Source organism: Dipodomys ordii, unplaced genomic scaffold (genome assembly GCF_000151885.1).
Source record: "Dipodomys ordii isolate 6190 unplaced genomic scaffold, Dord_2.0 Scaffold20, whole genome shotgun sequence".
NCBI lineage: Eukaryota > Metazoa > Chordata > Mammalia > Rodentia > Heteromyidae > Dipodomys > Dipodomys ordii.
The window spans coordinates 835,284-849,460 of record NW_012267236.1 but is presented as its reverse complement, the minus strand read 5'-3'; the positions used below and the strand labels follow the sequence as shown (position 1 = coordinate 849,460).

Genomic DNA, 14,177 nt, shown 5'->3' with positions numbered 1-14,177 from the left:
GGCTGGCCTGGCTCAGTCAACTACTCTGACCTGAGTATTCTTCAGACCATATTGTATACGCAGCTTCCCAAAGGGAGGAGTTGATGATTTTGTTGACCTATGGGATTTTGGAACCAACATCAGAATATCCCTTATATTATTTTAAAAGGTAGGACTCAAAATTGTACTTCAGTCACCAATAAATTAATTATATGCTTAGAGTTTGGTGAACAGGTAGCTTTCTTTCTATGATTTCTACTTGTCTGAAACCAAAGCAGAATCTATTCTCCATCTCAGAAAGGAAGTCCAAAGTTATTTATAATTTTCAAAGCTGGATGATTAGAATATGAGGGACTTCAGTATTTAAAAAAAATGTAAACTTTTCCCACTATAAGTTAAAACAGTGTTATTTCAAATTTCAAATCTATTACCAGATAATTAAACCTAATTTCAGGCAGGCCTTATAAGTCTCTTCACCTGGACTTAATCAGCTCTTGAAGTAAAGGAATAAGAGATTCACTGCACGGATTCTTTTTAATTCTGTGGATTTAGGGTGGAATGTGATTAAGCCAGAAAATCAACCTTTTTTTTTCCTGCCACCTGTTTTGTTTTGTTTTGTTTTGTTTTTTTGCTGGTCAGGGGGCCTGAACTCAGGGCCTGGGTGCTGTCCTTCAGCTCTTCAGCTCAAGGCTAGCACTCTACCACTTGAGCCACAGCACCACTTCCACCTTTTTCTGCTTATGTGGTGCTGAGGAATCGAACCCAGGGCCTCATGCATGCAAGGCAAGCACCCTACCACTGAGCCACCTTCCCAGCCCCCCACCTGGCTTTCTTAAACTCTATTTACTTGGGGAATCTTAGCCCTACCTGGGACTTGGGTAAAGATTAAGTCTAATTTGGTATACCCTGACCTGTGTGGATTTTGAGTCACTTCAACTCATCATCATCTATGCTACTCCAAAGCTGGAGGTCTGTGAGCTGTCAAAGCTACTATCCTTTCTCATCATCAATCGTAACTTTATAGGGGCACTGTATTCTTTCTCATAAATGTTGATGCTATAGTTGAGTCAAAATGCCCTCCAAGTGAGATTTCAGCTAGGCTGCCAGAAAATTCTGTACCAGGCACATATCTGGGTGGGAATTCCTTGAAGAAAAAACAACAACAACAAAAAAAAATGTTTCCACCCCTGCCCTGCCCATAATGCTTCCTCTCTGAACAGTATCTGAAATGATTAAGCTACTGCTTCTGTGGCAAGGAGTCAAACATAGTTTGGCTGACCCTGGAGAGGCAGTGAAGTCAAAGACATTACAGGGTCACATGTTATTAACATTCTGTTACATTACAGGGATCAAAACTGAGTTTATGGGTGGTAGTGCTTCAGTGCAGATCCTATGCTATTCTTAGTAAGCCAACAATAATAAAATATTCGTAATATCCTCAAGACTGCTAGGCATGCTATTTCATCTTTTAACTCTTAACTGTCCTGGAAACTAGTTCCATAAATGGAAATTAAAATATAAAAACCACAGTCTCTTTTCTCCTTGCCCAAATAAGGTCATACATTGAATATCAAATGACCATGTGTTGACCTAAGTCTATTAGAAATTTATCAATGACAAATGTCATAGTACTTTTGTTTTTCTCTGATCCTCTAAAGTGCCTTTAGGTACTTAAAATTAAATTAGAGTATAGCTGAAATGAATGTAATCTCTAGTGAATGACTTGTTAGATCCACCTCTTACATTAGTAGCTACACAGGTGTGACTGTACACATTGTAGGAATAGTTTAGTAGGGGAGAAGTTTTTGTTCTTGCTTTTAGCCAAAGTTCTTCCAGTTCTTCGAGTTTGTAATGAGTTTGCCTGTGTCAGAAACGCTGTGCACATCATACTTGATTTCTTTGGTAAAACCGCCAAGCCGATCAAAGTTTTAAAAAATAAAAAATGAAGGTTGGATTTAAACTCTTTAATTTACTGGATGGACAAACTGCTTACAGCTTTAACTATTCAGAATTGTCTAGAGCTGATTGTAAAGCCCACAGTTAGGCTCAGAAAACCCAGAAGCAGAAGAGTTTCTAACAATCCCAGCTGTTGAGTACTTCTATTGAAGTAGCACAAAGGGAGTGGGTGGATTCCTCTTTACTTCCTCTGCTATCCACCTCTCATACCTAGAAGGGAGTCTCCTGATTTTCCTACTCAGATAATAATTGCATCTAATAGATCACACTTGGGCCTGCTCATTTTCATCTAATCAACAGAGGCAGGAAAACATAGTCAGGAATGCTAACTATGTGAATAAAAAATATTTAGTCATTCTTGAAATGATAGGAATGTTTTTCCAACAAGCTTAAATAAACACAATCTCTTTTGAGACTGTGTTAAACTTTTTGGATAAGAGACAACTCTTAGGCAACCAAACAGAAGTTAATGAAGGTTATTAAAAGACATGCCCTTCAGAAAAGGTTCTCAGACTGGGAAAGAAAGATCCCATCTTCTTTACAGTAAAGCCATTGATAAGCAGCAGAACAAGTTTCCTTTTAGCTTTTGTCAGCAAAATAAGATTTAATGTTTTAACTAGTAATCAGTTTCCAACTTGGAAGTCATTCTGCTCTACTTATTAATGGCAGTATTCAGCTGCCTTATTTTTAAATCCTCATCTCCATCTTCTTCCCCTGGTGTTCCTGGCACACCTGTATGTTAAGTGCCCAGTGGTGCCATCCTTGGGGAAAGCATTGGTTTATTCTCACCAAAACTGTACAGTCGGACTACACGTTGAAATGACCTTCCAATTTAAATGAGTGTTAGTCCCTTCAACATGGTTGCATGGGAAAATTTTACACTGAGTTCAGAAGTACAATATCATTCACAATATTTTGAGGCTTCTCTTTGGAAATTGGCTTTAGAAATCACCACACATTCTTTGAAGTATCATTAGCTTTGTAAAGCCCTGACTTTGAAAGTTTGTTAGATCCTAGGAAATAACTAACATCATTCACATTTAAGTCTTGCAAAAAAAAAAAAAGGCAAGTGATGTAGCTGGGTGAAATTGTTCAGATATAGCAAAAGGTGACCATAAAGTAAAGGCTTTTTTTCTTCTATGACATAGTAATTTTACCCAAAAGCAACCTTGAAGACAAGTTTCACATAGAATTTTAGCATCAGTATATGCACAAGCATATAACCACCAAAAATGAGTGCTTTTATCATGAAAGTGTAACTCCTGATGGCATTTTTTAATACCAATTTACCTACTGTGTAGTACTTTTATAACTTCTAGTAACTAGGTATATATTTAAAAGTCACATTACAACATTTTTGTGAAATTGCAAATGTTCCATTCAGAGACATTTTCAAATGAGTCAAGACTATAATATTTTACCCCTAGAAGTAACTTAAAATATACCTTATATTTTATATACTTTTAAAGTGTATAAATGATTTATTTATTTTATTTTTTAGTTTTCTAATTCTGCTTTGGATTGTACCACTGTACCCATCAGTGCCATACACTGGCACAGGGCTAGAACTACCAGTTCATCTAAATGTGAACAATGCTGAACGTTTAGCACATTTTTGTCATTTGCTAAAGGATATAAGAAACAAGAGAGCCTGCTTTTACACTTTCTTTCCATTTGAGTTGATTATTTACACTTGGACCAAATTTCTAATTACTGTTTATGTCTGTTGCATAAGACTTAACTATCAAGTTTATTTTGTTAGATTTTTTTTGTACTTGTGAGATTAGCTGGATTTATGAATTCTATTTGAAATAGAGAACCATTCAAGTATCCAGACTGTGAGAGGCCACAGATTAACACTAACTGCTAGTTGGAAAGAGATTCAGGTCAATCCTCCAGCTCCTGTTTTGATATATATATATATATATATATATATATATATATATATATATATATATATATATATATATATCTCTCAAAACACACACACACACATATATGCATATATATGTACTATATATACTATATATGTAGTATATATAGTAAAACATAACTAAGCATCTCTGAATAAAAATCCTAAGGCCAAAAAGTGGTTGGTTCTTTTGAACTCAGAGTCAAGTAGCATCCCAGCTTTGCTGAAGCAAACAGGAGATGAGTATGTAGGCCCCTCAAAACCAGTCACAGACCTCCTAGGTTGTCTTCTGAATAGGACCTCATCCTGGTTACATCGTACTCTTTTCTATTCAGAATATACATGGGTACTTTTTGAAAAATCATTCATTCATAACACATTGTCTGTTTTGGCTCTATTGTGGAATCACACAAGGTTTGTTTATGTTCATTTGTGTGCACAGTACCCACCTTGTCCCTATTTCTGTGCTTTGCATTATAGTGAAGCTGCCCATAGCATGACTATCAGTGGGAAGGCCAGAGATCCATGTTCTTTCTCACCCTAATTGGACAGCTATTGCTTTGCATATCAGCTCACTTTTAAAACAATCCAGGGAGGCTGTATTTGTTAGTGAAGCTAAAATATATTCAGAGATAATAAGCTGTCAGCTTGGGATGGCCTCAGGCCTTGGATATTCAGAGGGATCAGCAAGCTAAGATCTTTTCAGAACCATGAATCTGTCATCCTTTCTGGGAACCAAGTTAAAAAAAAATTCCATGGAGATTTTATGCCAGATGAATTTAATGGGGGGAGGGGAAGTGGGGAGACTCCACAGTCATGGAACAGATGAGAACATTATTTTTCAGTGACACACCCCCAATGTTATTGTTATGAAAGTACTGATTGAACTTTCTTTTATTGTTGACATAAATTTTGAGATCACTGACATACTGAAACAAAGTTTTGTTGATCAAATAGTTTTTAGACATGGGCATTCTGTATCTCATTTTAAATTGAGAATGAAAGAACTACTGGCAAAGATACCAAAATAGTGTTAAGTGTACTGTAATGAGTTCGCTTTTGTTCCTAAAGATATAGTAAGGTACCCATCATGAGAGCAAAAACAAGATCAACTAGGCACACCCAGTCATTGTTTAAGCTCACATTGGATAAGCTGATGACTAAGAGATTTCTCTTGTCTTGGAGCAACCATAGACAGTCAAAATGTCAAACAATGATCTCAGACTGCCACTCAGCAAAGGTGAAAGGCGTCAGTGGCTGGTCACTAACATGGTCCAAAGCTTACCAGACCATGTAAAAAGATGTCACAGACCCACTCACATCCCAGATGCCTTTCATGTTTTCAGTGCAGTTAAAAATAATGCTTAACTTACAACACAAGTCCAGAACGTGGAATTGTTATACTGTTTATTAGTTGAACATTTGAGGCCCTTGAAAGGGCTTGTAATTCATTAGTAAGCCATTATCTGAGACTAATTCTAGCTCTGAGCAAGCAGGATTAACATATAATACTTGGAGTATATTTCCTCTTTACAATTTTATTTGAGCCTTACAGGAATATTGTAAGGTAGGAATATTGAGCATTCCTCTTTTGTAGAAGTCCAGAGACAGTAGGAAAACAGGCACACACCTAAGTTTTCTGACTCCAAATCAAGGAACCTGGCATTGCTTCTCTTTAGACCACTACTGTGAAAGAGAATGAATGAGGAGATGAGGAGGTAAGTATGAAAGTACTTGATCACATTCAGAAGCCATTCTTGGTCCTCGCTACATTCTTTTTTTTTTTAATTTAGTTTTATTTTGTTGTAAAAGTGATGTACAGCTACATAAGTCAGGCAATGAGTACATTTCTTCTCAAACATCGCTACCCCCCTGTTTACATCCTCCCTCCCCCGCCCAAAATTTGTAAAGTTCATTTCCAACCTAGTGTCTTGTGAGTATCACTGTTGCATTGGTTCACCCTTTGTCCTTGTTTTCTCATTTTTGATTCCCCTCCCCAAAGCAGCTATATATATATATAGAGAGAGAGAGAGACAGACAGACAGACAGACAGACATAGAGAGACAAAGAGACAGAGAGACATACAGACAGACACAGGGTAGCAGAATCAAAAACAGTGATTACAGGGAATAAACCGGGGGGGGGGAAGAACTTCATACAGTACATTAAAAACAAAACATCAGCAACAACAAAAAATCTCCATATCTTGGAGATTTTGATGAGCATTATTTTATATGGTCATATGTACATAGCTATTCTTATTGTTGAGACCCAATCATTGTTACTCTGGTCTCTGTGGCAGTTAGTTTAGTTAGTTGTTTTTGGGACTTGAACACAGTTTTTTCCTAAACCTCTGCCTCAAATTTTGACCTTACTGTTTTGATCTCAGGTAAAGCTGACTCTTTCTGCTTCCACTTATCTGTGGCTGCTTCCTGCTTTTAGCTAGGAATATTACTCAACAAGAGAGCTCTGACCTGCTCTCCCAGCTTTCTCCATCCTCTCTGACTGCTTTCTGGGAAACCTTTTCAGATCCAGCTAAACCTTACTCAGATCTAGCCTAAGTCTATTCAAACCCCTACCATGCAAAATCAGTGGGCTACTCAGCCCTTATCTTTGGACTAGCCAGGTTTTGGGCTACCATCATCAGCACTTAGCATTCTGGTCTGGACTTTTCCCATTTTTTCTCTCTGATTCCTGCAAGAGTTTGCTTAATCAAGCAGTAAATTTGCTGAGCAGTCAGCAAAAGTGTCCATATTTGATCCAATACCAGTTCCTGAGTTGGGTGAGTGCCCAGTTTGTCTCAGGACTATTCTAATCTAACTTTTTTCCCCCTTCACTTGTAGCCATCAAGGGATGTGGCAGTCCCAGAGGTGAATTCTCCAACCATTGAAACTTGGGGTGACAACTTTATATTGAGAATGTTGATGAATAGGAGGGAGGCCTTCTGCAGTGCTTTGTTTACTTCTGTGCATTCTTAAGCCAAAGACAAAGATTATATTTTAGCCCATCACAGGAACCTGAGCATTATCACTGACTATTTTATTTTGAACCACTGGGTTTGGGAGATTTCCATTCTGTTTTCCATGTCGCAAGTGTACCAACTTCACAGCAATCCTTAGATCTACCTTGCTGCTTCAGTGGAGTTCATTTATTGACTACCCTACAATACTGCTGCAGTCATGGGGACCCTAAGGAGCTTAATATTTAAGCTTCAAAGTAGGAAATTAGAATTTCAGCCTTTTAGGGACAGTATGACTAGGGGTCATTCGTCAAATAATGTGCCTGTGACTTTAGGTGATTCGATATTTTTTTTCCTCCCTGTTTATTCAGTAAGCAATACTCTTTAAGTAAATATTTTGCTAGAAACAGAAGTCATTGTTCCTAAAATGAAGACCCAAACCCTGACAGTGCCACCTACCATGCTGAGTAAAATGTCACTATTAAAATGCACACATATAAATACAACATCTTTTCAGTTAAGGAGCACCAAAGTATATTCTCACTGAAAATGAACACTAAAATAATACAGGATAGAAGACAAATATAAAAGGTCTTCATTATTCTTGGAATCCAGTTACAGTTTTATGAATTAGTCTCAAGCTATGTTCTTGGGAATAGATAACCCATTCTATATAAGAACTTTAAAAAATCTGTCTTTGAGGTCATTTAGTAATAATCTCATAATCATACAACTGTCTTTTCCTATTAAATGTGAAATTGGTAAAGGAAGAAAAATAGATCCAACAGCCAAGATTCCTTGGAAAAACACATGCAAAGTTAATAAATAAAATCTAAAATAAATGTATGATTGTTACTTTATCTGACCACAAAATAATACAGATCTTGGGAACGTTTTCACACTATTCATTTCAAAATAAAACAAAGTACTCTGAGATAATAAGTAGCATAGAAATTTTAAGGATGTAGGTGTTGTTATGAGAAATATACACAAAGGAAAAAAAGGATAACTTAATTTGTAATGGTCAAAAGAATTTGAAAACTCCAACTGTAGATCTTTTTTTCCATGACTTAATGAGACTCTTAAGTATAGACAGAGCATGGAAATTCCCACTTCCAGATTAGGGAATTTTTATATCCTTGCCTTTTTCTTGTTGTCTCTCTACATTAATAGAGTTTTTCCTCTAGCTTCATTTAGGAAATTTTGGGCTTTGCTATGCTTTTCTTCCCAGGCAATTATGTTGACAACTTGGTGATTTATTTGAATGGTGTTCTAACTGGTTATGGGTCAAGTTTGAAAAGCAACTGTGGTAACAGAATGACATATGAAGATACAGTAAAACAGATAAGCTATCTCCTTCAATTCTGTCCTGACCAGCCTTATCTTTAATTTTATGGCACTGGACAGGCTGTAGGAGTCTTGATATATGTAGCCACTGAACCACCATATAAAGTGAGTGAAGTTTTGGAATTTTCCCACTCACTGGATATTCACATGGCTTAACTACCTCCAGTCCTAACCTTCCCATCAAAAACAAAAACAAAAAAAAACCCACAACTTAATAAAGAGAATGCGCAATTAAGAAGACACAATTGCTCATTTTTGTCTCTTACAATCAAGTTATAAGCCTTAGGAATTTACACAGATGAGCTATGTAAAAAATGCAAAGCATGATTTAAACCCAAAAGAAGTAATACATGAAATGCAAGACAGATAAGAATTACCTTCATTTATCTTATTGACCCTACTTGAATTTTTTTCACTAATAAAAGACATGAAGGAATGTATGTACCCTTAAAAAATATTTTTCCAGATATTTTCCTATAATGAGGTTTTTTAAAAAAAATTCCAGAAAGACTTTTCTACATTAGTTTGGGTGTGTTAATATGCATAAGAATCAAGGGCTGGCTCAATAGCTACTGCTCATGGCCAGGCCCTCCAGAGCACAGCACCAAAGAGTCAGTGCTTCTGGATATAGTCAAAATCTGGAACCAGTTAATTAGCCCTGAGAGAAGTAATGCTACAGCTGACCTAAGAAGGCTAGTTCTACATGCATCCCCAGTGGTACATTTCCAGAACTGCCCACCCATATTCAAGAACTGCTAATTGGCTGCAGCCTTCTTAGGATCATATTATTTAAGAATGAGAACCAGCTCCTAGTAATCAAAATAATGAGAAGAACGACCTATCGATCCACTCACTACTAGCTTAATAGAATAATACAGATTAGAAAGAGGTTAAAATCACCTCTTAACATTTTACAGATACCTGGAATATAACAGTGATTATATTAATTGTTTCAGAAACATTTGTTTCAGAATACGCATTTTTACTATAACCAGGAATCAAAATACGTTCTTTTTGTTCTACTATTCATGTGATAAGTCTAAGCGACTATAAATTATCAAAGATTACATTTGAGTTTTAATTCTTACTTCCCTCACTGCTTTTTAGAGAAATCTCCATAGAAGATGGTAACAAAAACACAGAAGTAGATCCAACTGCTTAACACATTTGTAACACCTGAATAATCCAATATGCTATTTTATGATCCATCATGATGGCCTCAGAGTTAGAATCATGATTTTCATTTTAACTTTGTTTTCTTTAAATTCCTAAGGATCACAATGCCTCAATTCCCCTATTAGTAAAATTGCTTTTAAGGAAAAACCTTATCTATAAACTAGGAGTAGGTTTTTAGAAAGTTAGCATTTGAGGCTAACTTTCAATTCTTGAAATGGTTTTCCCGAAAATATTTTTACTGGTAAAAAGATAAGGAGCTTTCTAGGACATAACAGAACTATGCTTAAGGAAGAGCCAGTATGTGTTTATATTATCACAGTGTTATCATAGGTTACCTTGTAAGACCTGGGATAAAAAAATGAATGGCTGAACCCTGACACATTCCCAGGGGTTCTTGTACAAATGGCTTTTCTGGAGAGTGTGTGGGTCTTAGTCTTTAGACTATTCAGAAGGGAAATAGCAAAATGGTGAGACAAAGGACAAAGGGTGAACCAATGCAACAGTGATACTCACAAGACACTATGTTGGAAGTGAATTTTATAACTTGGGGAGGGAGGGGAATCCTGGGGAGGGAAAGTGGGAGAAAACAAGGGAGGTGTTAACAGTTTTTGGCAAGAAATGTACTCATTACCTTCCTTACGTAACTGTAACCCCTCTACATCACCTTTACAATACAATTAAATTAAAAAAATAAAATAAAATCAGGAAAACCAAAGGTTGAAATAAGTAGTGGCTCCCACTCAAATGCAGAGTAGGAAACAGCAAGCTGGATGTAGACATAACAAACACCCATTTTTGTTCTTTATTGCTTCTAGGCTCAGAAACTATTTCTAGAATTCTTCTCCACAAAGAAGCTGATCCAGGGTTCCCTTTAGAAATAGTTATAGCCAAAGACAATGAATTCCTGCTGTTTCAAGCCTTCTTCCTTTGGAGGACATTAAGGTATTTCTTTAATTCCTCAGCTGATTCAATTCAAGATGAGATGAAATTTCAGGGTGATCCTGCAAGCACTGCTTCATTGAATTTCCCTTATAAAGCCCTACCTTGTGCGAGCATTTCCCTGTTTGTCCCACGTGAAGAGATTTTTTTTTTAACCTTTTCTCTCTTTTTAGAAGGAAGTCGCCTAATATGTCTCTGCCCAACTAATTAAAGAGGATAGGTTTTGGGTTTTGAGTTTTGGTTTTGGTTTGTTTTGTTTTCTCCAACTAACAGGTATCATATACTCTAAAAGTCAACTCAGCCTCTGTTCGACCAGAAGATGATGCTTTCAAAATGCAAAGCACTGGCATTTAGGCTAGAGAAAAGTATGGAATAAAAAACATTCCCAGTGAAACTTTTGAGACAAGTGCATGCACAGTTCACGTATTTTATTAACACTTCCTCAGTGCCCAACCGTATCGCAATATTGAGATTCCAGGTTTTTAAAATCTCTTCTTTTCTACCATTGAGAACTTTCTTGAATTAAAATCTATGTTTAAAATTTCACCATCTCTTAGCCATTACTTTTTCAGGACTATAAATGTGATATTGATTTCAAATACTTTCATTCTAGGAGGGTGTCAAATATGTCTCACTTTGGAATTCATTACTCAGAATAAGGAATTAAATTTCAGTTTTCTTATTGTACATCTTGCTCAAAAAAATTGCTCTGATGTTAGCAATAGGACCAGTTCTAAGGTTACATATAAATATATTGGAAGAAAGCAGACTCTCAGCTCTGTTTTATCATAACAGATTTTTGTAGATCATTTATACTTGTTTGTTTGGTCATAGCTACTCTAAGAACAGCCTTACACAGGTGCTGAGCAGTACAGTGTTGGGAGAATAACAAAAGGCAGTAAGTAGAAATGTAGAATATAGGATTTCAGGTAACATGTTTACGAGACAGCTAGTTGTTTGTGGATGTGTCTATTATGTACCAACACTTACTCCAATGACTAGAGAAGGATTAAAGCATCAAGAACTCAAGGCACACGTGTTATACCCCAAAGGCTAATTTGTGTGTATCTGAATAGGGAAAAGATAGAAACCTGTTTAAATAATAAAATGAGGTGCCAAATGTAAGATGCCTTTTAAAAATTAGACTACTTTCTATAGTAACTATATATCACAGAGAATGTTATGAGAGTCACCCTGGAATTGAATAGGTTCAGAATAAATGGACAGTTTTTACAAATGAATGATTTGTTGTGTTTTTCTGTGTTTTAGTGTTAACTATTGAGGGTGTCAGACTTTACGGTGTCCTTACTTTCCACTGTCTTTCATGTAATAAAGTCCACAAATGAATAGGAAGCATTTTCATTTTAGAGGCATAAAATGATGTTTTATCTCTTGCATGCTACCACATTAGTCTGAGGACTGAAGGGCATCCATTATTTTACCTAAGATATTTAACATGCACATTTTAAGACCAGCACATACCAGTAGTATTTCTACATATTTGATTTTTGTTTGGTCAGCTAAACAAAAGCTATCATGTTTCCTGTAGAAGACAAACATTTAATGTAGTTCCTGGCTATGTTAGGCATACATCTGTGACTGATTGGAGCCTTTTGGATAAAACATAGGATTTCTCAAGTCAGTATTTTTATGTTCTGATATTCAAACAACCCAGTCCATTTTTTTCACTTTCTTGCCTTAAATTCACAATCCTGATCCAATATTCATTCATCATAATAGATAACAAACACCACTATTGAGGGAAAACTATTATTTAGAAGTAGAAGATCATTTGGTATGGTTGGACAATACATTTTCCTAAACTCAGTGAAAGTAAAATTAAATACTTCCCTATAATGTTATGCATTTTTGTATTGATTTAATCTCCCCAAATATTTTTTAAAACATGCTTCTGAAGGCAAAAGTTTCTGTAAGCTTCCTATTTGAAACGTCAGTAAGAACACAATGTTCCAGTGTATAAATGGACAGAATACCTTTTCTCATAGGCTGAACACTGAAGCAGTGCCAGTGGAGTTGAAATACATCCCAAGGCCTTGGTCTCAGAACTCTAGAACATAGAACTCCTTCCACACTGGTTTGCTAAGAGCTGTATACATTTTCACTTTTTCTCTTATACTTGTGGTTAGAAGGATTTTTGGCAGAACATTGGACAATCTTGTGGCTGAGGGCTAGAAGAGAATCATTAGTTGGGATAGATAGTAAGAGTAGTGATAAAAGAAACCTATTCAACTTTGAAAACTGAATGTTTGCACTAAATTTTAAAAATATGTAAGAAAGAAGCAATACTGTATCTAATTCAGTATGTCCTAAAACTTTTCTTCAATATTTATAGTTATCTATCAAACTCATATCAGTCATTAAGGAAATTAGAAATTTTGTAGCAATGGGAAGTTTATGTAAAAATGTCAAGAAAGATGTTCTTTGAACTCTGCGATGTAATAAATGAGAAAACATGGTGACCATGTCATACATGTTTTTACTGGGTGCATATTGCTCAGAGCATCTTGTTATAAGTCATCCTTGTCTCCTATCTGGTATAAATGGAATCACTATTCCCTTTTAATAGGTAGATTAAAAATGTAGGACTCTTCCTTTGAGCAGGAGCAACTGAATAAAACACTTGTTTTGTTCTATGTTCCATGGTAACAGGAGATGAAACTTGAGAAGACAGTGTGGACTAATGGGTAGAGTGTTGGACAGGAGGTCAGGAACCTCTCTTCTATTCCCAGACAGATACTGGGCTGCTATGTAAACTTAGATAAACCAGTTGCCCTATCTGCACCTCCTAGGTTCCATCTGTGAATATGTAGGTAGAGATATTCAGTACTTGATTTTGTTACAAAGATACTGTGAGAAACAGCTCACTTTGAAGAAGTTCATAGTAATCTTTTGGTTGAAAAGATAACACACAAATATGTCAGTGTCCCTGTTTTCCTTTGGCAACTCTTTCCACAATTTGGCATCAGTGCACCACAGGCTAGGTACCATTAAATAGGTGTTGCATGACACAGAAACTGAGAATGGAGCTCTGGGTTGGAATCTTGGGTCCACCAGTCTCTACTACAGTAACTAAGAGCAAGTCGACATACTTGATTCTTTCCCTTTTAATGGGGATGATGATAGCACTTACTTGAGTAGAGTGATGTGAAACTTCAAGGCAATGATGAAGAATACTATAAACAACATATAAACACATAATATGCTTGGTGTGTGTGTATATGTGTGTGTTTGTGTGTGATTACTATTATTGTTCAGAACAAGTCTTTATTCTGCAAGAGTGGTGGGTAAGGTCAAATATACCCTCTGGTCTTTTTTTTTTATTTCCTTGCTCTCTTCCCAGCATGGCTCCTTAAATGCTTGTTTCTTATTCTTCCACTCCCATAAGCTTCTGGGCCCTGAAGATAAGCTCTTAGTCATATAATTCATCATAAGTGAGAAGACTGTCACATAAAAGGTAAAAGAAATCCAGGTGTTTTAAACTATTCTCAAAAACATTTCTGCCTATTAATTTGAAAATATACTCACAGATTTCAGAAATATTACGAAATAAGAGTAAGATGGTTGACAGTATACAACTATGTCCTGATCACTCAGAAAACATCAGGAAGAAATTTAAATGGAGTATTTTTTTTTCTACTGGTCATGGGGCCTGAACTCTGGGCCTGGGCACTGTCCCTCAGCTCTTCAGCTCAAGGCTAGCACTGTACCACTTGAGCCACAGTGCCACTTCAGGCTTTTTCTGCTTATGTGATGCTGAGGAATCAAACCCAGGGCCTCATGCATGCAAGGCATGCACTCTACCATTGGGCTACCTTCCCAGCCCCTAAATGGTATTTGTTAACCTTCTTTGTCTATTTTCTGTCTGGTGACCAACAGAAAGACATCATG

The 14,177-nt window shown here is 36.4% G+C and overlaps 1 protein-coding gene across 1 annotated transcript in view; it reads left to right on the top strand.

The window, feature by feature from the left end:
* Positions 1–14,177, top strand: part of Crim1 (cysteine rich transmembrane BMP regulator 1 (chordin-like)) — a 183,733-nt gene that overhangs the window by 126,988 nt on the left and 42,568 nt on the right. The gene's annotated exons all lie outside the window — the stretch shown is intronic.